The sequence below is a fragment of the Vipera berus genome, assembly GCF_964194415.1.
Source record: "Vipera berus genome assembly, chromosome: 1".
Taxonomy (NCBI): Eukaryota; Metazoa; Chordata; class Lepidosauria; order Squamata; family Viperidae; genus Vipera; species Vipera berus.
Window position 1 is genome coordinate 179,834,615 of NC_138202.1, and position 22,221 is coordinate 179,856,835.

Sequence of the window (22,221 nt, forward strand, 5' to 3'; positions counted from 1 at the left end):
CTCCTTTGTTCACTCCTTATCTGCCTCCTGCTTTGGGCCCTCCTTGAACAAAGCCAGCTGTGAATCATCTTCGTCCAAGCTGTCAGGCTCACACAGCTGGGTCTGAGGAGGAACAAGATGGGAGGGGCCTGGCTGAGAGCTCTGCGATGCCTCAGAATCACAACAGAAATATTGCCCTCGCCTCCTTGCTGTGTTTTTTTTAACAGACATAATGTTTGGAATGTTTACTCTAGAGTTCAGCACTTTTCACTCTGCTGTCAACCAACATTTGCAATCAAATTTAGAATACATTGGAGCACCCAAGACAATGTTACATTTTTCAATAAGTAAATAATATAAGTCTTAATCTTACTGGTTTACAGTTGGGATGGTAGCTCTATAACTATATGAACCAGATTCAGCCCTCCAAATTCTAGCTCTATTAGTAGTTATCACCTCAAAGAACTAAAAAAAAACACTCCTAACAGCTCCATTTAACAGCCTTTTCTCTTAGTTCTTTGGAGAACTACATAAGCTTGATAGAAGCACTTTAAATAAGCAGAACCAAAGACTTTTATGACAGCTCCTTTTCCTCTCTTCTATATACAATCTTTTGCACCTAGACAGTGGTCATGGGGGAAAAAGCACTGGTTATATAATTTAGGACAGATTTCTGCTTTATTAGAAATTGATTTCAACGGAGTGATTTTATTCTGCAGAAAGTATGCAGATGATAAAATGCACATAGGTTTTTGAAGGAAAGACAGATAAATAGCCTGGAATATTTGGTTATTTTTTTCTGTACATTAAATTTCTTTGGGCATTAGTTTTACCTTTCGCTTCTAGTCTCCCTAGAAATTGTTCTGAATTACTTCCATGGAGTTGGGAAAACAAGCAATATAGAACTAACCCTTCAAAGTAGAAGAAAACCATCCTCTGGAATTCAGCCCTCAACCCCTTAGCTTTTCTTTGACACTCCATATAAACTGTTTTATTTCTCTTTTGGATGAGTTGTTCCCATCTGTGGGCCCTTATGCCAGCAGGCTACATCTTTCCCAAGCCACTTAGCTCAGGTCCTTTTCAAAATGAAGATTGTTTGGGGTTTTTTTTCAACAAGGCTTTCCTGGCATAGCTTCTTTGCTTCAGAGAAGCGCTCGGGCAGTGGGCATAGTTCATTCCCACTGCAGAACTACCACAAAGATCTACCTCTACAGAAAGAGGACTGCTGTTCTTCTGCTAATGGGATTGGCACTGCTTAGAGCAGTCTGCTAGGACATTGTTTGTGACCACAGCAAGAGAAACATTATTCAAAGGCCATTCAGGCCCTCCAAAGAAACGACAGAGCTGAGTAATTATTGGAGGCTCTCCATTAATGAGGGCATCTCTGTTCTTTGTCTGTGTGGTTTAATAAAGCTCACTAACAGAGTTGGGAGGAGGGGGTCCACTAATGGCTCTCATTTTTTTCCCTTTCCTCACTCCCCCACTCTTTCCTCTTCTTGTCTGAAGAAATGGCTTTATGAAATCTGACAGCAAAGCCATGAGTTACCATACTGCATAATGACCTGTGCAAGTCTAAATGTTTTCAGTGAAAGATCTTTCCTAAAGGTGTGTGTGTGGGCAGGAGGGGAGAAGTCCCAGCAATTCTCATTTGATTTGCCTAATCCCAAAATATATTGTAATGGTACCTCAAAAGAAAACTTTCTTTGGTCAAACCAAGATAAAAAAAATAGACAATGCTAGTTTTCTCAAATCAGCCCTGTGTTATGGCATTGCTCTTTTTGTGTACATTTAAAGGTTATGGACTGAACAATTGTTGGTCACATAAACATTATAGTTAAGTGACTGTTCACTCAAGTATTATCAGTGAGGATAGCTTCTTGATGAAAATGGGTAGCACTTTGAACAAATATAAAGCTGCACAAGTGATAGCATCAACAGTAAAGTATTGTCACCTTGCCTTTCCTATTTTTCCCTGGTAGATGCTTTGAAAAGTTATACTTTGTCTACAAATGCAGGAAGATATGGGGTTTAAGCCTGAGAAACAGATACTATAGGCACTGAATGTTATTTAGAGGAGAATTGACAGTTGAAAACTGCATTAATTCAAGTTGCAATTCTTCCCAAATTTGTTTGAATTGGTCTGTTCTGTTAATTTCAAATAGATTTCTAATAGTTACCTATGCTTCACTTAACATGTCAGCCTAAAACAGGGTTAGCATTTCAGTGTAGTATGCAAACACAGCCATAGGATAACTGGACTGTGATATTTAACAGTTGTATAGAGGAGAAAAAAAGGACGCAGTGGCTCAGTGGGTTAGGCTGCTGAGCTTGTCAATCAGAAGATAGGCAGTTTGGCGGGTCAAATCCCGAGTGCCGCATAACAGAGTGAGCGCCTGTTACTCGTCCCAGCTTCTTCCAACCTAGCAGTTCGAAAGCACGTAAAAATGCAAGTAGAAAAATAGGGACCACTACGGTGGGAAGGTAACAGCATTCTGTGCGCCTTTAGCGTGTAGTCATGCTGGCCACATGACCACGCAGATGTCATCGGACAAGCGCTGGCTCTTCGGCTTTGAAACGGAGATGAGCACCGGCCCCTAGAGTTGGAAACGACTAGCACGTATGTGCGGGGGAACCTTTACCTTATAGAGGAGAAAACTTAAGTAATTGTAATTCTGTCATATCTTGTACATGACATAAGAAGGCTGATTTGTTGTAATTTTGTCCACAAAAGAGGACCCCTCTGATTCTGTCCTTTGTTATCTATTTTAGAGGTCATATTTGCACTTATGACTTAAATTGCTTCTGTTCTGTGCTCTTTTTGTTGTTAGTTGTGAAGTCGTGTCTGACCCATCGCGACCCCATGGACAATGTTCCTCCAGGCCTTCCTGTCCTCTACCACCCTCTGGAGTCCATTTGAGCTCATGCCTACTGCTTCAGTGACTCCATCCAGCCACCTCATTCTCTGTCGTCCCCTTCTTCTATTGCCCTCAATCTTTCCCAGCATTAGGCTCTTCTCCAGTGAGTCCTTTCTTCTCATTAGGTGGCCAAAGTATTTGAGTTTCAACTTCAGGATCTGGCCTTCTAAAGAGCAGTCAGGGTTGGTCTCCTCTAGGACTGGCCATTTTGAACGCCTTGCAGTCCAAGGGACTTGCAGGAGTCTTCTCCAGCAGCATAGTTCAAAGACCTCAATTCTTTGGCGCTCAGCCTTTCTTATGGTCCAACTTTCACAGCCATACATTGCAACTGGGAAGACCATAGCCTTGACTATACACACTTTTGTTGACAGGGTGATGTCTCTGCTTTTTAGTATGCTGTCTAGATTTCCCATTGCTTTCCTCCCCAGGAGCAAGCATCTTTTAATTTCTTGGCTGCAGTCCCCATCTGCGGTGATTTTGGTGCCCAGGAAAATAAAATCTGTCACTCCCTCCATTTCTTCCCCATCTATTTGCCAGGAATTGAGAGGGCCGGATGCTATGATCTTGGTTTTCTTAATGTTAAGTTTCAACCCAATTTTTGCAATCTTCTTCTTCACCCACATCAAGAGGCTCTTTAGTTCCTCTTCACTTTCTGCCATTAGAGTGGTATCATCTGCATATCTTAGGTTGTTGATATTTCTCCCGGCAATCTTAATTCCAACTTTTGATTCTTCTAGCCCTATCTTTCTCATATAGGTTTCTCAGGAGACAAATAAGATGGTCTGGTACTCCTATCTCTTTAAGAACTTGCCATAGTTTGTTGTGATCCGCACAATCAAAGGCTTTAGCATAGTCAATGAAGCAGAAGTAGATGTTTTTCTGGAACTCTCTAGCTTTCTCCATGATCCAGCGTATGTTGGCAATTTGATCTCTAGTTCCTCTGCCTCTTTGAAATCCTGCCTGTACTTCTGGTAGTTCTCGATCCACATACTGCTGGAGTCTAGCTTGTAGGATTTTAAACATAACTTTACTAGCACGTGAAATGAGAAGCAATGGTGCGATAGTTTGAACATTCTTTGGCACTGCCTTTCTTTGGAATTGGAATGTAAATTGATTTTTTCCAATCCTGTGGCCACTGTTGAGTTTTCCAAATTTGCTGGCAAATTGAGTGTAGCACTTTTACTGCATCGTCTTTTAAGATTTTGAATAGCTCAGCTGGAATACTGTCACCTCCACTAGCTTTTTTGCTGCTCAGATTTCTTAAGGCCCACTTCACTTCACATTCTAGGATGTCTGGCTCTGGGTCAGTGACCACCCAATTGTGGTTATCTGGGATGTTAAGCTCATTCTTGTATAGTTCTTCACTGTAGTTTTGCCACCTCTTAATCTCTTCTGTCTCTGTTAGGTCCCTGCCATTTTGGTCCTTTATCATGCCCATCTTTGCATGAAACATTCCCTTTATATCTTCAATTTTCTTGAAGAGATCTCTGGTTCTCCCTATTCTATTGTTTTCTTCTATTTCTTTGCATTGTTCATGTAAGAAGGCATTCTTATCTCTTCTAGCTATTCTCTGGAATTTTGCATTCAATTGGGTGTATCTTTCTCTTTCTGCCTTGCCTTTCACTTCCATTCTTTCCTCAGCTATTTCTTGCATTTCTTTTTCTTTGAGATGGTTTTGGTTGCTACCTCTTGTACAATGTTGCGAACCTCCATCCATAATTCTTCAGGCACTCTGTCTATCAGATCTAATTCCTTAAATCTATTTGTCACCTCTATTGTATATTCATCAGGGATAAGATTTAGTTCATACCTGAGTGGCCTAGTGCTTTTCCCTACTTTCTTCAGTTTAAGCCTAAATTTTGCAACGAGAAGCTCATGGTCTGAGCCACAGTCAGCTCCTGGTCTTGTTTTTACTGACTGTATAAAGATTCTCCAGGGACGCGGTGGCTCAGTGGGTTAGGACGCTGAGCTTGTCGATCAGATGGTCGGCAGTTTGGCGGGTCAAATCCCGAGTGCCGCGTAACAGAGTGAGCGCCTGTTACTTGTCCCAGCTTCTGCCAACCTAGCAGTTCGAAAGCACGTAAAAAATGCAAGTAGAAAAATAGGGACCACTACGGTGGGAAGGTAACAGCGTTCCGTGCGCCTCTGGCGTCTAGTCATGCCAGCCACATGACTACGGAGACGTCATCGGACAAGCGCTGGCTCTTCGGCTTTGAAACGGAGATGAGCACCGGCCCCTAGAGTCGGAAACGACTAGCACGCATGTGCGGGGGAACCTTTACCTTTACTTTAAAGATTCTCCATCTTTGGCTGCAGAGCACATAGTCAATCTGATTTCTGTGTTGACTGTCTCTGATGTCCATGTGTATAGCCGTCTCTTGGGTTGTTGAAGAAGAGTGTTTGCTATGACCATTGTATTCTCTTGACAAAATTCTGTCAGCCTGTGCCCTGCTTCATTTTGTACTCCAAGGCCAAACTTGCCTGTTGTTCCGGTTATCTTTTGGCTTCCTACTTTAGCATTCCAATCCCCATGATGATGAGATCATATTTTGGTGTTAATTCCATAAGGTGCTGTAGGGCTTCATAGAACCCGTCAATTTCATCCTCTTCAGCACCGGTGGTTGGAGCATAGACTTGGACTAATGTGATATTGAATGTTTTGCCTTGGATTCGCACTGAGATCATTCTGTCATTTTGGGGGTTGTATTCCAGTATTGCTTTTCCTACTCATTATAGACTATGAAGGCTACTCCATTTCTTCTGAGGGATTCTTGCCCGCAGTAGTATACCTGATGGTCATCTGAATTAAATTCACCCATTCCTGTCCATTTTAGTTCGCTGATTCCTAAGATGTTGATGTTCAGTCTTGTCATCTCTTGTTTGACCACGTCCAGCTTTCCTTGATTCATGGATCTTACATTCCAGGTTCCTATGGAGAAAAAATCTTTACAGCATCGGACTTTCCTTTCACCACCAGACACATCCACAGCTGAGCGTCCTTTCGGCTTTGACCCAGTTGCTTTCTGGTGCTACTAGTACTAGCCTTCTGCTCTTCCCCAGTAAACTTGACTTTCTTTAAAAAAAACACCTGTCCAGAACAAGATATTTTGGTAGCTGTTTCAAGGTGTTCAATTTGGACTAGAATCTATTGTGCTCACTCACTGGACAGTTCCCAATTCTCCTACCTTGCCCTTTCAGAAATTTCTTTCCTTCTCGTGATTGGATCTTCGTGGACATACATTCTTCTCTCTTTCTCTCTCTCCCAAGAAAGGAAGAGAGAGAGAGAGAGAGAAAGATGCGTGTGTGTGCACGCTTTAATTATTGTATACATAAAGTTAAACTATCAAAATGCATGTCCATGCAGGTACACTAAAACCTTTTTAAAGAAAAGAAAGAAATCCTTATTTCTAAGGGCTTTTTGACTCACCTTTAATCGTGTAACCTGCACTAATAACGTAGTAATTATTAAACTTGCCTTGTAAGCCAAAGGCTGACACCCAAACAAAACTATATCATTAATGCTACTATTGTTGTTTCCTAGCTTCTTACATCTCCTTGTGAATTATTTTTTCATAACGGAGTTGCCTCATTTTACTATTCTTTCAGTCACTTGAGTTAAAAAGATTGGTAGGGTGAAACAATTTATTTTATTTTTCTTAAGAATAAGCATAAGCAAAATTAAGAAGCTCCAGAAACAAAACCTTCCTGCCAGGCTTCATACCAACAACCTTTGACATATAAAGGGAGAAGTTACACTGACCATGCTATTACAACAATCAGTGTAGAAGGGAGATTTGAATGGCATTAGAACTAAATGCTATGTACTGAATCAGTTGAAGTGACATTCTTCTCTGAAAGAAGACAGTGAACTTCTGGAACTCGCTTGTAAGGAAATAATGCACTTTACCACCAACAGACATGGAAATGGAATTCTCTGTCCTGTTTTGTCACTACAGTGCAAAAAGGATGCTGAGGAACTGGAAAGAGTGCAAGTGCAAGAAGAGAAGAGCAACAAAGAGGCTAAATCCTACAAAGTGCAGTTAAAGGAACTTGGTATGTTAGCTTAAAGAAAACAAGGCTAAGGGAAGACATGATAGCAGTCTTCCAATATATGCAGGAATGTCAAAGGGAAGACAGTGTGGGTTCATTCTCCCTAGCACCTGAGGGTAAGACAAGCATCAGTGTGCGGAAGCTTTACAGTGAGTCATTGAATTAAGGAGGAATTTCCTGACTGAGAGAGCTATTAAGAAATGGAATAGACTGCCTCCTGAACTTATGAATACTCCACCGTTGGAAGTTTCTAAGAAAAGCTATTTGTCCAAAATGGTATGAGGATTCCTGCATTGGGCAGGTTAGACTAGAAGACATTCAAGGTCCCTTCCAGCCCTATGTTTCTATGATTCAGGGGCGAAAAAAGTACTTTCAGCATGCAGCAGAAAAACGTACAGGGAGATCCGATTTGCTGTGGGAGGGAAGTGAGTAAAGGTTCACATTGTCTGTTTCTGTTCTCAAAATGCCTTCAAGGGAATAAAATTCAAAAGGAAAGAAGAAAATAACATGCTACCTTTCTTGGATATCCTCATGAGCAGAGGAAATGGTACAAATCTAGTGAAAAACCACCCATACTAACCAAGTACTCCATTACCAAATAATAACACCGCCTCCCGTAAGAGGAGCTTTGTAGTAACATTATTCAGAAGAGCACAAATACAGTAAAGCAACCTAGAACACCAGAAAAAGGAAACGCCTATCCATCCTTCAATAACTTTATCGAAATTACCTGAAAATTCAACCTGCTACTACAGCAAAGCCAACGCAAGCTATGAAAAACATAACACTGCCATACCACAAAAACAGAAAACAACAGACTATTACAAGCACCTAGAACACAAACCAACTAAAGTTTTCCAAAACATCTTAAATAAACCAAAAAACCCAGTCACCTAAGAAGAAAAACACAGGAGTCATCTCCAACATACAGTGTGAGGACTGTAACAAAGGCAGAAGACTAGCAGAGCACATTCATGAACATCAATGACCAGTCAGTAGACTGCTGACAACACATGAACAGACCTCCAAACCCAACTTGGAAACTGTGGGCATCCTAGACCAAACTAAATATAAAAATTCTAGGAAATTCCTGGAAACTTAGTATTTGGACAAATCAGCCATCTGTAGACATAGATATAAACCACATTTACACACCAATCGAAAATGAAAAAGTTAAGAAGGAAACAAAAAGACCATTACACATCCTCTCCAGGAGCCAAGAGACAGACAAATAAGCAGGGATTAACATGAGGTAAACAATCCAGCAGAAAACAATATCTTTATCAAGGAAAAAACCACACCGCCACCCACTGCCACCAACACTGGCAAGGCAAGCTATTGTATATAAATGGAAAGCAAACCCACTGCCTTCTACCACTGAAGATGTTACCTAATCTGGTCATAAAATGAAACATCTGCAAGCAAACAAGCAAGTTCTTTGGTTGTTTGTCAAAGCGTCCTGTCCCAGTAATGGGGCAATCTCTTCATAAGGCCCAATTTGTTTTCAGTAATCAAATCATTCCATGCTTGTTGCTAAGGTTTTTTTAACAGAGCAAAATAGTTTCCTATGCATCTAGTGATTGCCGATAGATTAAAATACTCAACAGCAGTTTTTCATTTCTTTTTTTAAAAAAATTGGAGCAGGCCAATGTGGAATCAAAACTTTCACTGTTTAGATACAGATCTTGATTTTAATATCTGGCACAATATAACTGAATGTCTGTCTATTCCTCATGTTGTGTACATTTGTAAACAATTGTCAGAGCTATACGCCGTACATTAATACCAAATATTTTACCCTTACAAGGGCACTGAAACTGGAAGACCATACCAAATTCCTATGGTTTAAGAGAGCACAAAGTGTTAGGAGTGGCCGTTTGACTTGGTTGAAGATTTTGACTGTTTAAAGACAATTGGTTTCCTAAATATTTCTCTTGTGTACTGTATGTACTTTGCTACGCTTTCATTAGTGGATTATAGAACAGCCAGGAAAAAAGTAATATTTTAAAAAATAAACCAGTGGATACCTCCCTACCCACCATGAAGTTCTATAATACAATCCAAAAGAATTGTGCCAAATGCTCATTAAATTTTATTCAAAGTGTTAAGTTTTCATCCTGCTGCTTTTATTCCTTGAAACCCAGCAAAAGGTAACAGAGCCAAAGAATGCCATAGTTAATCAGCAGTGTATTTGTTTGCAAGCTATTATGAATTGATGAATGAATTAAATTTTGAATAGGAAAAGGATATAAAGCTTTAAAAGAGTTATTTGGACTTACCAGCTTTGTCTCTGTACTTTCTCAACTTTTGTTTAACTGCACAACATGTGGTAGTGTTGACAAATTATTGATGTTCTTTATTTCAGTTACATTGTTTGGCATTGTTTGGTTATTCACATTTCTCCTTTAACGCTGTATGTCCCAGCATCCAGCTTTAATTATTGTTGGCTCAAGAACCGTTTTTGAAGTGAAGGAGGAAGAATGGTGTTATGATTAAAATTTAAGTTTTGGTTTTTCCAGATGACAAGCGCTCTAGTGTCCAAATTCAGTTTTAAAAATATTTTAAGTAAGCAACATTCATAGCCAAATTCATTAGACAAGGCCTACAAAACTCAGCAAGAAATTTACAAACAGTCTGTGTCTTATTTAGATGTAAACAGAACATATAGTAGAGTGTCATAACTATGGAAAAGAGGGAAGGTGTAAGAAAGCAAAAATATGTTTGATGAGTTTTTTCTTTTGTATTTTAGACTTTACTACATATAGTCCTTGACTAATTACAACCATTTGTTTAGTGACTGTTTGAAGTTACAATGACACTGAAAAAAGTGACTTAATGATTGTTTTTCACACTTACAACCCTTGCAGCACCCTCATGGTCACGTGATCAAAATTTGATCACTTGGCAATTGGAATGTATTTATGACAGTGTTCCAGGGTCATATAATCGTCTTTTGCAATCTTCTGACAAGCAAAGTTAATGGGGAAGCCAGATTCACTTAACAACCGTGTTACTAACCTAACAACTGCAGTGATTCAATTAACAACTGTGCTAATGCCATAAAATGAAGCAAAACTCACTTAACAACTGTCTTCCTTAGCAATGAAGTGTTGGGCTCAATTGTGGCTGTAAATTGATGACTACCTATACTATGGTGGCACAATGGTTAGAATGCAATATTAATATTTATATTTATTAATATTAATATTAATATTTATTAAATTTTTATACCGCCCTTCTCCCGAAGGACTCAGGGCGGTGTACAGGGCAATAAACATTAAAAAACAAAGTACAAAAGTTAAAAACGATTAAATGATTTATGCCCGATATATACAATAGTTAAAACCATATTAAAACCCAACCCCAAACCCATCAGACCAGGCCGGCTTGCTCAAATAAATAAGTTTTTAGATCCCGCCGGAAGGAGCGAAGGTCGGGGGCAATCCGGAGCTCAACCGGCAAGCGGTTCCACAGGTCTGGCGCGCCCACAGAGAACGCCCTCCCCCTGGGGGCCAGCAGTCGACATTCTCTGATCAGAGGCACCCTGAGGAGGCCCTCTCTGTGGGAGCGCACTGGATGGAGGGAAGTTGACGCCGGCCGCAAGTGCTGCCGTAGGTAATCCGGACCCATGCCATGTAGGGCTTTGTAGGTCATCACCAGCACCTTGAATCTCACCCGGAGGGCAACCGGCAGCCAATGCAGCTCGCGGAGCAAAGGTGTAACAAGGGAGTATCGGGAGACTCCCAACACAACTCGCGCGGCTGCATTCTGCACCAGTTGAAGCCTCCAAGTGGTCTTCAAGGGCAGCCCCATGTAGAGAACATTACGGTAGTCCAAACGAGAGGTCATGAGCGCATGAGTGACTGTACACAAGGCATCCCGGTTCAGATAGGGCCGCAACTGGTGCACCAGGCTAACCTGGGCAAAGGCCCCTTTAGTCACAGCTCCTATATGATCTTCTAAAGAGAGCTGTGAATCTAGGAGGACCCCCAAGTTGCGAGCCCTATCTACGGGGGGCAATAACTCACCCCCCATAGCAAGAGATGGAGTAATCTGAATTTCCCGGGATGCCGGCATGAACAGCCACTCAGTCTTGTCAGGGTTGAGCCGAAGCCTGTTCCTCCCCATCCAGACCCGGACCGCCTCCAGGCAACGGGACATCACGTCGAGGGCATCACTGGGGTGGTTTGGGGTTGAAATGAAAAGCTGGGTATCATCAGCATACTGATGATACCCAACTCCAAAACCACGAATGATCTCACCCAGAGGCTTCATATAGATGTTGAACAGGAGAGCTGTTCTGAACCAGCCCTCTTCTGGCCTTGTAATAAGGCAAACCTCTATTCAGAAAGAAGAGACTGGAGAGCGTCCAAGGCTAAAAGGCATCTGCCAAGATTTATTACGCAGTTAACAAAAACACTAGAGCTTGTCTTCTCAAGCGGAAAAGTTGCTTTCAGCAACCAGCCCCTCCCCAAACACTCCTTTTATAGAGAGCTCAGGGCGTGGTCTCCCTGTGCCTCCTCCCGAGGAGTCCCGCAGTCTTTCTTTGTTTGTTCCTGCTCGACTGCCTCCTGCGTCGGGCGTCCTTGAACAGGGCCAGCTGTGGGTCATCTTCCTCCGCACTCTCGGGCTCACGCAGCTGAGAAGAGGTCCCCGGCTGAGGGCTCTGCAAAGCCTCCAAACCATCATCAGCCGGTTCGTTTCCCTCCTCCCCCTCATCTGAGTCATCCGATACATCGGAGCCGGCTGTCGGACCCACAGGCTGGCCCTGAGTCACAACAAGAGCCGAGAGGACCGATCCCTGGGGAACTCCACAAATGAGAGGCCTCAAGGTCGACCTCTGCCCCCCTGCCAACACCGACTGCGAACGTCCCAGAAGGTAGGAGGAGAACCACTGAAAAACTGTGCCTCCCACTCCCAACCCTCTGAGACGCCGCAGCAGGATACCATGGTCGATGGTATCGAAAGCTGCTGAGAGGTCTAACAGGACTAGGACAGAGGAACAACCCCTGTCCCGAGCCTGCCAGAGATCATTCACCAGCGCAACCAATGCCGTCTCCGTGCTGTACCCGGGCCTGAAACCCGATTGGTACGGGTCCAGATAATCAGCATCCTCCAAGAACAAAGGGAGCTGATGCGCCACCACGCTCTCAACAACCTTCGCAAGAAAGCGAAGGTTGGAGACCAGACGAAAGTTGTTTAATACTGCTGGGTCCAAGGCAGGCTAACTCTGGCCACAGCCAGATGTTCGATCCTGACCGGCTCAAGATTGACTCGGCCTTCCATCCTTCCGAGGTTGATAAAATGAGGACCCAGCTTGTTGGAGGCAATATGCTGACTCTGTAAACCACTTAGAGAGGACTGTAAAGCACTATGGAGCAGTATATAAGACTAAGTGCTATTGCTGTTGCTATGTTCTTTCATTCAAACTAGATCATCTGATTATTTTGGAAAAGCAGTTTAAAAGTAAATAATCAGTGACTGAATTCAACCACATACTAAGCCGTAATAGATTCTTATTGAATAAACTTCAACTGGCTTAGTTGTCATAGTATTTCAAGTGATAAACCATGGGTTACAAACCGCACTGGATATATTTGTGCATGTAAAAGCACACGCTACCAAACCACATTTTAGCTTAGCATGTGATATGAATCCAGCCTTTATATCCATGTAGACCTTTGAATATTTGTTCCTTTGTTTCTATTGCATTTGCAGTTTTTAAAAAAATAAATCCACAGCTCCCTATCCACTAATGTCTCCTGTTCAATTTTCCATTCTTACTGGAGCAATTAAGACATTGGTGGCCTCAGCCAGGCTGAATGGATTTCTTTGTTTCTTTATTCATTGGCAGCTTCCTCAAAGGAGATTCTGTTTCTTCAGCCTGATTTATGCAAGTCTAATCAAAGCCATTTAAATGCATATCCCAATAAAGCAAAGTATATGAAGCTCCTTAATGCACAGTGACAAATGATGGTCTGCATAGGGTCAGTGTTTTCCGTAAGGCTCACGCCACAGCATTTTGAGTTCAGATACAGTATGACCAGGTTACAGCTTTTCTGCTTGCCATGTTACTATGGCCCAGGTGGCTATGTCTTTTGCCATGTGTGACAAAGGATTCCTTCAGAATTTTGGGAGCTGATCATCGTGTAGCATTCACTGACCCCTTGTTAGCTGCAAAGTTGGGTAGAAATTGAGTGGATTGGAAAACTGCACAATGCCTGGAGTTCCTCGATGATATAGCTCCTAAGAGTCAATCATTACCAGCCAGTTTTGCTGTTGGGAAGAGTTGCTTGAGAACCGTTAGGAAAAGGTGTAAGGAGCATACAAAAGTCAATGCTTCCTTCCTTGTTGACCTTTTCCTCTGCAAAGGTTGAGGGAGAACTGGATGCCACTGCCTGAATGCATTTTGTGGTAACTTCAAGTTGTCACACCCAATTCAGCAAACTCCCTGTTTGGGAAGAGAAATTATATCTGTGGTGGGGAGTTCAGGAAGGATTAAAAAGGTCAGCCAAAAAAATTTATAGACTTCTGCCTGGTACCATTGAAGTATATTCTTTCTCAGAGTTGAAGCTGCATAGATATGTTTTGGGACACTGGCAGAAAATAGACACGTGACATGAGTTCTTCTATATCTATAGCTCTATATCTAATCCATGTACTGAAGGAAAGATTTTACAATGTTTGGGTTTTCCGCTAGAGTCGGTTTAAAGTTCTTCTGGAATTAATCATTTTCTCTTTAAAACTTCCCTTCAGAATTTCATTATTGTCTGTCTTTTACCAACTGAACAAAGTAAGAACAGTTCATGCTGTTTCCTACTGCTGAATGTCACGATTAGACAGATGATTGCAACCCAATATTGTGATGGGCAATCTGGGAAGAAAGCAGATGAAAAGCAGAGCAGTGCATGTCCAAATGCACTCCACACCTCACTGTTAGCAACCTTTTGTGCGTCTTTGTTGTGTCATATCTTCAGACTCTAGGCTTTCAAGGGTACCTTTATTCATCTGATTACAAAATTAGTGTTGCTATAATGAGATCTATCCTTTTATTTTTGTCTTCTCCTCGCTTTCTTCCTTCCTTTTGATGTTACAACCATTTGCTTTTATCTATCTCCATGGTGATGTGCCTTGTCCCAAGCTTACTTCTACCCCTCACTTCCCATTACTGTTGCTGTGGGGATTTAGGCTAGATGCTAAACATTAATTAAAACATTCTAGAATAATGTAATTACAAATTGGTAGCATAAATAAAGGTAAAGGTAAAGGTTCCCCCGCACATGCGTGCTAGTCGTTTCCGACTCTAGGGGCCGGTGCTCATCTCCGTTTCAAAGCCGAAGAGCCAGCGCTTGTCCGAGGACGTCTCCGTGGTCATGTGGCCGGCATGACTAGACGCCAAAGGCGCACAGAACGCTGTTACCTTCCCACCGTAGTGGTCCCTATTTTTCTACTTGCATTTTTACGTGCTTTAGAACTGCTAGGTTGGCAGAAGCTGGGACAAGTAACAGGCGCTTACTCTGTTACGCAGCACTCGGGATTCGACCCGCCAAACTGCCGACCTTCAGATCGACAAGCTCAGTGTCCTAACCCACTGAGCCACCGTGTCCCTTAGCATAAATAGATCTAGCTTTCTAAATAAAATAACCTCACTGTATGTAGCTTCTTCCCTGTTGTTTAGAAAGCAAACATTTTGTTTAATTAGTGAAGAAATATCCTGAATTAGAGGCACCCCAGATGTAGAGGTCCTTTTAGGATCTTATGAAATCTTGTCTTTAAGAGTGTCAGGCACCTGCTGAAACCCTAAGCCAAATGGAGCACTGGGAGCTAATCACTTTAGGAAGAAGAGACAGTTGGGAGTTCCCAACCAGAGCAAGCAAATTGGAGGGCAAACAGGAAAGGGGAGTTCCTTGAGGGAGTACAGCACTGAAGGAGCACACTGACTTCCCATCTCCAGAAACTAAGAACTCTAAAGCCAGTCCACTTTGGCTAAGGAAGCTCGGACTCAAAACTCAAATTATAGCATAGAGACTTTTAGATTACACAGTTCCTGGAAAAGAAAAGAAAAATCATATTCCTGCCTTACAATCATTTGTTTAATGACTGTTCAGTTATAATGGCATTGAAAAAAAGTGATTTATTACCAGTGCTCACACTTATAACTATTGCAATATCTCCTTGTTCAAGTGTTAAAAATTCAGGCACTTGGCAAGCAGCATGTATTCACAATGGTTGCAGCATCCAGGAATTGTAAGTTGAGGACTACCTGTAATGCATAGATACTGTAGATAAAACAATGTATTGCAAACTAAAGTTGGTTAAATTTTGCTGATTTATATGCTTCCCCTAACTTCCTGCCTCCAAAGTGTTGGTTGGCTTTAGCTTTCCATACTTTATAGATAAACCCTAACCTTATTATGTTCAGTTCATATTATTCCATCACGTCCCAACTAACTTTAGACAATCTTTAGATGGCTATACGGTGGTATAAGGAATTATTTAGTAAGTAGTGATTTAATGCATGCAAGCAAATTACATTTGTGTGACCTGTCCAGAAGAAACTTCCCCCATGAATTCTCCTATGAGACTGAAAGTATAGTACTGTACTGTATGGAGAGTGCTTGTTAACAGAAGCAAGGATTTTGGTGGCCTCTTGTGATCATAATGGGAACTACATGCAGTTATAAGAAATTTACTGATGGTTTTAAAGTTTCTGTATCTGTATCTGAGCTGCAAAATTCTAGATGACCACTGGATACACAAAACTCTAAAGTTGCTGCCATCTTGAGGTCATCCAGATACTTGCAACCCAGATGTGATAGTAAAAATGGGGAAACAGAGGTGTACAATAGCTCCAATCCCAATTGAGCCACTGTAGTTTTTAATAAAAGTAATAAACAGAAATGTCAACTAGTTAAGCACTACAAAAAAGAGTAGGACATTAGCCTTGATCTGTAGTACTGTATGGCACCAAACTGAGGAATACATTTTTAGAGTAAATATGATCAGATGTAGATAAGCATGGTGTATTACAAACAGATTTATTGTGGCTTACTGTAATTTGTGTGTACTGTCTGTGAACCCATCTTCTGTATGGCAAATTTTAACTGGATTGCTTATGTATATTAATGTGTAACCCAAGTAAAGACAGTAATAGAAATCATGGTCTGTTTATAATTGGAAGCTTGAAATCTCTTGCAGCTGCACCAGCAAGAGAGAAGAGCAGATTAAACTTCAGGTATTTTCATAATGGTAATGATTTAGCATCACATTGTAAACAAGAAAAACTTAATAAAAACATCACTTCAGATGATGATTTGAGAATCTTCTTATTTAGCATGATATCTGAATGTAGAAATCATGTTTTTGTGATCAATTGGTAAATTGCAGTTCAAAGCACAAATGGGCAGTTCCAGTAGTTCCAGCCACTAATATATCCTAGGAGGCCGATACAGAAATTGGAGTTGTCGGCTGGGCCTGGAATTTGGAGTCTGAGACTTATTTACATTTGCTTTCATCGAAGCTGTGAACATTATCACCTATGGACTGTTTGTTTACTATCGTCCATCTATCGGATTTCTCTTTTTTCTCCTTCTGCGACCCACCCAGAGCTGGATAGTGGTTCTCCCTGAAATTGGAAGATCTTGGTCACTCTATGAGGATGACCATGTTCGGGAGTCACTGTCCAGCTCTGTGGACTTATTATTAGTATGCTTGTTCTTGCCGACTCGTTCCTTTTGCTTTTGCTTTTACTTTTGATGGTTTATACTGCAAGAGAGTTGCTTAGTCTGAGAGATTCCCCCCTCTCTCAGATGTGGCCATCCACCCTGTACCCCGAGAGGTGGCATGGTGCAAAAAGGAGGGTTTTAGGGTTTCTTTTTAGCATTTTTAATGGGTTAGGGAGGGGGGAGGGGTATCAGGCCCGTCATAACGAGGAGGAGGGGGGGTTTGCCGGACCTACTTCAGTCTAGGTTGGCTGATGGTCGCGGCAATAAGGGGGCCGGAGATAGTTCTGGGGCCCGGGGGGAGGGGGTGGGGATAGCAATCCCCACGGTGGTTGGGAATGGCGGCAGATGGAGGAACAGAGGGCCATATCGTAATTTGGGATCGCGCCCCCGCTATTTTCGAGCTGTGGCGCGCTCTGACCCTCTGGTTTCCACCTGCTTTCCCGGGGGAGGGGGAGGGCAGATACCTGAGCTCAGGCTGATTTATTTGAATGCCAGGTCTGTGGTGAATAAAGCTCCCCTCATCCGTGATTTGATCGAGGAGGAAGACGCAGACCTGGCATGCATTATGGAGACGTGGTTGGGCTCAGAGGGAGGAGTCCCTCTGATTGGTCTATGCCCTCCAGGTTTCCGTGTGCTGCATCAGCCTCGGGCTCAGGGTAGGGGCGGTGGGGTGGCGGTTGTTATCAAGGAGGCCCTTTGTCCGCAGGAGGCCACTGCCCCTCAGATAGGCGGATGTGAGTCCCTCCTCTTAAGGTGGGGCCCTGGTGGTCAGTTGGGCCTGTTGCTCACGTACCTTTCTCCCAGCTGCGTGGCAACGGCTCTGCCCGGGCTACTCGACGCTCTCTCGGGTTTGGTGGTGGAATTTCCCAGACTTTTGGTGCTGGGGGATTTTAACCTACCTTCCCTGGGGGGGGGCGTCAGGGGGGGCGAGAGTTCATGGCTTCCATGATGGCCATGGACCTGACCCAGATTATTCAGGGCCCGACCCATGAGGGGGGAAACACGCCCGACCTTATTTTTATCTCCAGGCAGTGGCTTAATGATCTGGGTGGGGTTTCTCCATCTGTACAGCCCCTTTCATGGACAGATCATCATCTCCTGCGGCTGGGCCTCCGTCATGCCATCTCCCGCTGCTGGGAGGCGGAACCGACAAGGTGGTTCCGCCCCAGGCGCTTGATGGACCCAGAAAGGTTTCAGACAGCGCTTGGTTTGATTCCTGCCTCCCTCTCCCACAGCCCGGTCGAGACCTTGGTTGACGCCTGGCAACAGGCTGCTTCTGAGGCTCTCGACCACATTGTTCCTTTGTGGCCTCTGACCCGGCGCATGTCCCGGTTGGCCCCATGGTTTTCTGTGGACCTACGGGAGATGAAGCGCTGGAGGAGGGGCCTAGGGAGCGTTTGGAGATCCAGTTGGTCCGAGTCTGACCGAGCACAGTTAAGATCTTTCACTAGATCTTATCTTGTGGAAATGGAGGAGGCAAAGCGCACTTACTTTGCTTCCCTCATTTCGTTCGCAGATAATCACCCGGCCGCCCTGTTTAGGGTGACCCATTCCCTTTTAAATCAAAGGACAGGGGAAGATCCCTTGCAGGGACGGGCCGAGGAGTTTAGTCAACATCTGCTGGACAAGATTGCTCAGATTCGGACCGGTCTGGACTCCGATTGGACAGTATCTGACGAGGGGGAAGCGACAGGTCTGGCCAATATTATCTGGGAGGAGTTTGACCCTGTGATTCCGGATGAAGTGGACAGGATCATGGGTAGATTAAGTGCCGCCACGTGTTTATTGGACCCTTGTCCCTCCTGGATGGTTTATGCGGCTCGGGAGGTTACACGAGGCTGGCTCCAGGCAGTGATCAATGCTTCTTTGAGTGAGGGGTGCTTCCCTGCTGCCTTGAAGGAGGCGGTGGTGAGGCCCCTCCTCAAGAAACCTGCTCTGGACCCAGCTATTTTAAATAACTTTCGTCCTGTCTCCAACCTTCGCTTTCTTGCGAAGGTTGTTGAGAGCGTGGTGGCACGGCAGCTCCCGTTGGTCCTGGAGGAAACTGAGTATCTGGATCCATACCAATCGGGTTTCAGGCCCTGGTACAGCACGGAGACGGCATTGGTCGCGCTGGTCGATGATCTCTGGCGGGCTCGGGATAGGGGTTATTCCTCTGTCCTGGTCCTATTGGGCCTCTCAGCAACTTTTGATACCATCGACCATGGTATCTTGCTGCGACGTCTCCGGGGGTTGGGAGTGGGAGGCACTGTTTTACGATTGTGAGGTGCCTCAGGGGTCGGTCCTCTCTCCCCTCCTGTTCAGCATCTATATGAAGCCACTGGCTGAGATAATATGTTTGTTTCGGAGTGAGGTATCATCAATATGCTGATGATACCCAGCTTTTCATCTCCACTCTGAACCAACCCAGTGATGCCCTCGACGTGATGTCCCGTTGCCTGGAAGTGGTACGAATCTGGATGGGGAAGAACAGGCTCCAGCTCAACCCGGCCAAGACCGAGTGGCTCTACGTGTCGGCATCTCGTGTTGTCCAAGATTTACCATCTTTGGTTATGGGGGGAGAGGTGTTGCGTCCCGTTGATAGGGCGCGCAACTTAGGCATCCTCCTGGATGCACGACTCGATTTAGAACATCATATAGGAGTCGTGGCCAGGGGGGCATTTGCCCAGGTTCGCCTGGTGCGCCAGTTGTGCCCCTATCTGGACTGAGATGTCTTACGTATGGTCACTCATGCACTCGTCACCTCCCGTATAGATTACTGCAACGCTCTCTACATGGGGCTGCCCTTGAAGACCACCCGGAGGCTTCAGCTGGTGCAGAATGCGGCCACGCAGGTTGTGATGGGAGCATCCCGATACTCCCATATTACACCCCTCCTGCGTGGGCTGCATTGGTTGCCGGTTGCCCTTTGGGTGAGGTTCAAGGTGCTGGTTCTTACCTATAAAGCCCTACATGGCCTAGGCCCAGGATATTTACAGGACGGTCTGCTGCCAGGAACGATTTCCCATCGCCCTGTGCGCTCACACAGAGAGGGTCTTCTCAGGGTGCCGTCGGCCAGACAATGTCGGCGACCCCCAGGGGGAGGGCCTTCTCTGTTGGAGCGCCTGCCCTTTGGAATCAGCTCCCCCGAGAACTTCGGATGGCCCCAGATCTCCGGTCCTTTCGTCGTGACCTAAAGACACCTTTTCCAACTGGCCGACCTGGACTGAAGACGGGGGTTTTAATATTGCTTTATTTTATTGGTTTTAGTAAATAATGGGGCTTTGTAAATTTAATCGTTTTTAATATTTGTATTTATTGTTTTTATTGTTCTTTTATTGTTGTTAGCCGCCCTGAGTCCTTTGGGAGATAGGGCGGCATATAAGTCCCATAATTAAATTAAATATCTAAATTTGTGGCAGTGAATTCCAGTTTTAACTTTGTCTTCTTGGAATTAGGACTGAATCCTCTGTGTAGTTTTAATACATGACTGCAATTCATACTGTGAGTTTATTTATTTATTTATTTATTTATTTGTTTTTATAAACCGCCCTTCTCCCGAGGGACTCGGGGCGGTGTACAGAATAAGGTAGGCATACAGAATGAACAATAGTGAAAAAAACAATAGTAAAATACAAACTGGGACCCCAATTAGAGCTATCAGGCCAGGCCGGACTGCTGGAACAGGTAAGTTTTTAATTCGCGCCGGAAGGTGCGGAGGTCGGGGGCCATCCGGATTTCGGTTGGTAAGCTGTTCCAGAGGGCTGGCGCACCCACTGAGAATGCCCTCCCCCTGGGGGCCACCAGCCGACATTCCTTGAGCGGTGGCACCCTGAGGAGGCCCTCTCTGTGGGAGCGCACAGGACGGTGGGGTGCTGACATTGGCAGAAGGTGCTCCCGTAGGTAGTCCGGACCCATGCCATGTAGGGCTTTGTATGTCATTGTTAGCACCTTGAACTTCACACGGAAGGCAACTGGAAGCCAGTGCAGCGCACGGAGGAGAGGTGTGATATGGGAGTATCGGGAGGCTCCCAAGAGTGTCCGTGCCGCTGCACTTTGCACCAGTTGAAGCTTCCGAGTGGATCTCAAGGGCAGCCCCATGTAGAGAGCGTTACAATAGTCTAGGCGAGAGGTCACAAGAGCATGGGTGACTGTACGTAAGGCATCCAGGTCCAGATAAGGCCGTAATTGGCGAACTAGTCGAACCCGGGAGAAGGCCCCCTTGGTCACAGCTCCTATGTGATCTTCCAGGGAGAGCTGCGAGTCGAGGAGGACACCCAGGTTGCGGGCCCTATCAACAGGGGGTAGTAACTTGTCTCCGATGTTAAGGGATGGGATGTTCTGAGTATCCTGGCTTGCCGGTACGTACAGCCATTCAGTCTTGTCCGGGTTCAGTTGAAGCCTGTTCCTCCCCATCCATTCCCGGACCGCTTTCAGGCAGCGGGACATCACGTCGAGGGCATCACTGATGTTGTTTGGAGTTGAGATGAAAAGCTGGGTGTCATCAGCATACTGATGGTACCCTACTCCAAAGCTGCGAATGATCTCGCCCAGCGGTTTCATGTAGATGTTGAACAGGAGAGGCGAGAGGACCGACCCCTGAGGGACTCCGCAAGCGAGAGGCCTCGGGGTCGACCTCTGTCCCCCTGCCAACACCGACTGCGAGCGACCCTGGAGAAAGGAGGAGAACCAACGCAGAACCGTGCCTCCCACTCCCAGTCCCCTGAGGTGTCGCAGTAAGATACCATGGTCGATGGTATCGAAAGCCGCCGAGAGGTCTAATAAGACTAGGACAGAGGAATGGCCCCTGTCCCGGGCTCTCCAGAGATCATTTATCAGAGCGACCAATGCCGTCTCCGTGCTGTAGCCCGGCCTGAAGCCCGATTGGTACGGGTCTAGATAAACCGCTTCATCCAGGATCTGAGGGAGTTGGTGCGCCACCACGCTCTCAACAACCTTCGCAAGGAAGCGAAGATTGGAGACTGGACGAAAGTTATTCAATGAGGATGGGTCCAAGGTGGGCTTCTTGAGGAGAGGTCTCACCACCGCCTCCTTCAAGGCGGTGGGGAAGTGACCCTCACTCAGAGAAGCGGAGATGACCGCCAGGAACCAGCCTCGTGTCCCCTCTCGAGCTGCATATGCCAGCCAGGAAGGGCACGGGTCCAGTAAGCATGTGGAGGAGCTCAACCTCCTCATAATCCTGTCCACTTCCTTAGGAGTCACAGGATCAAATTCCTCCCAGATGACGTCGACAAGACTGTCCATGCCTTGTTCTTCCAGCTCAGCCCAGTTGGAGTCCAGGCCGGTTCGGATCCGAGCAATTTTATCCAGCAGATATTGACCGAATTCCTCGGCTCGACCCTGCAAGGGTTCCTCCCTCACCTCTTGGTTCAGTAGGGAGCGAGTCACCCTGAACAAGGCAGCCGGGCGATTATCTGCGGACGCGATGAGGGTGGAAAAGTAGTTGGATTTTGCCACCCTTATCGCAGCGAGATAAGACCTGGTGAGGATTCTTAATCGCAATCGGTCGGATTCGGATCGACTGGATCTCCAACGGCTCTCTAGGCCCCGTC

General features: G+C 44.9%; 1 protein-coding gene across 1 annotated transcript in view; it reads left to right on the forward strand.

Annotated features, from left to right (window-relative positions):
* LOC308659264 (uncharacterized protein) overlaps positions 1-22,221 on the forward strand; it is a 44,631-nt gene that overhangs the window by 2,716 nt on the left and 19,694 nt on the right. The gene's annotated exons all lie outside the window — the stretch shown is intronic.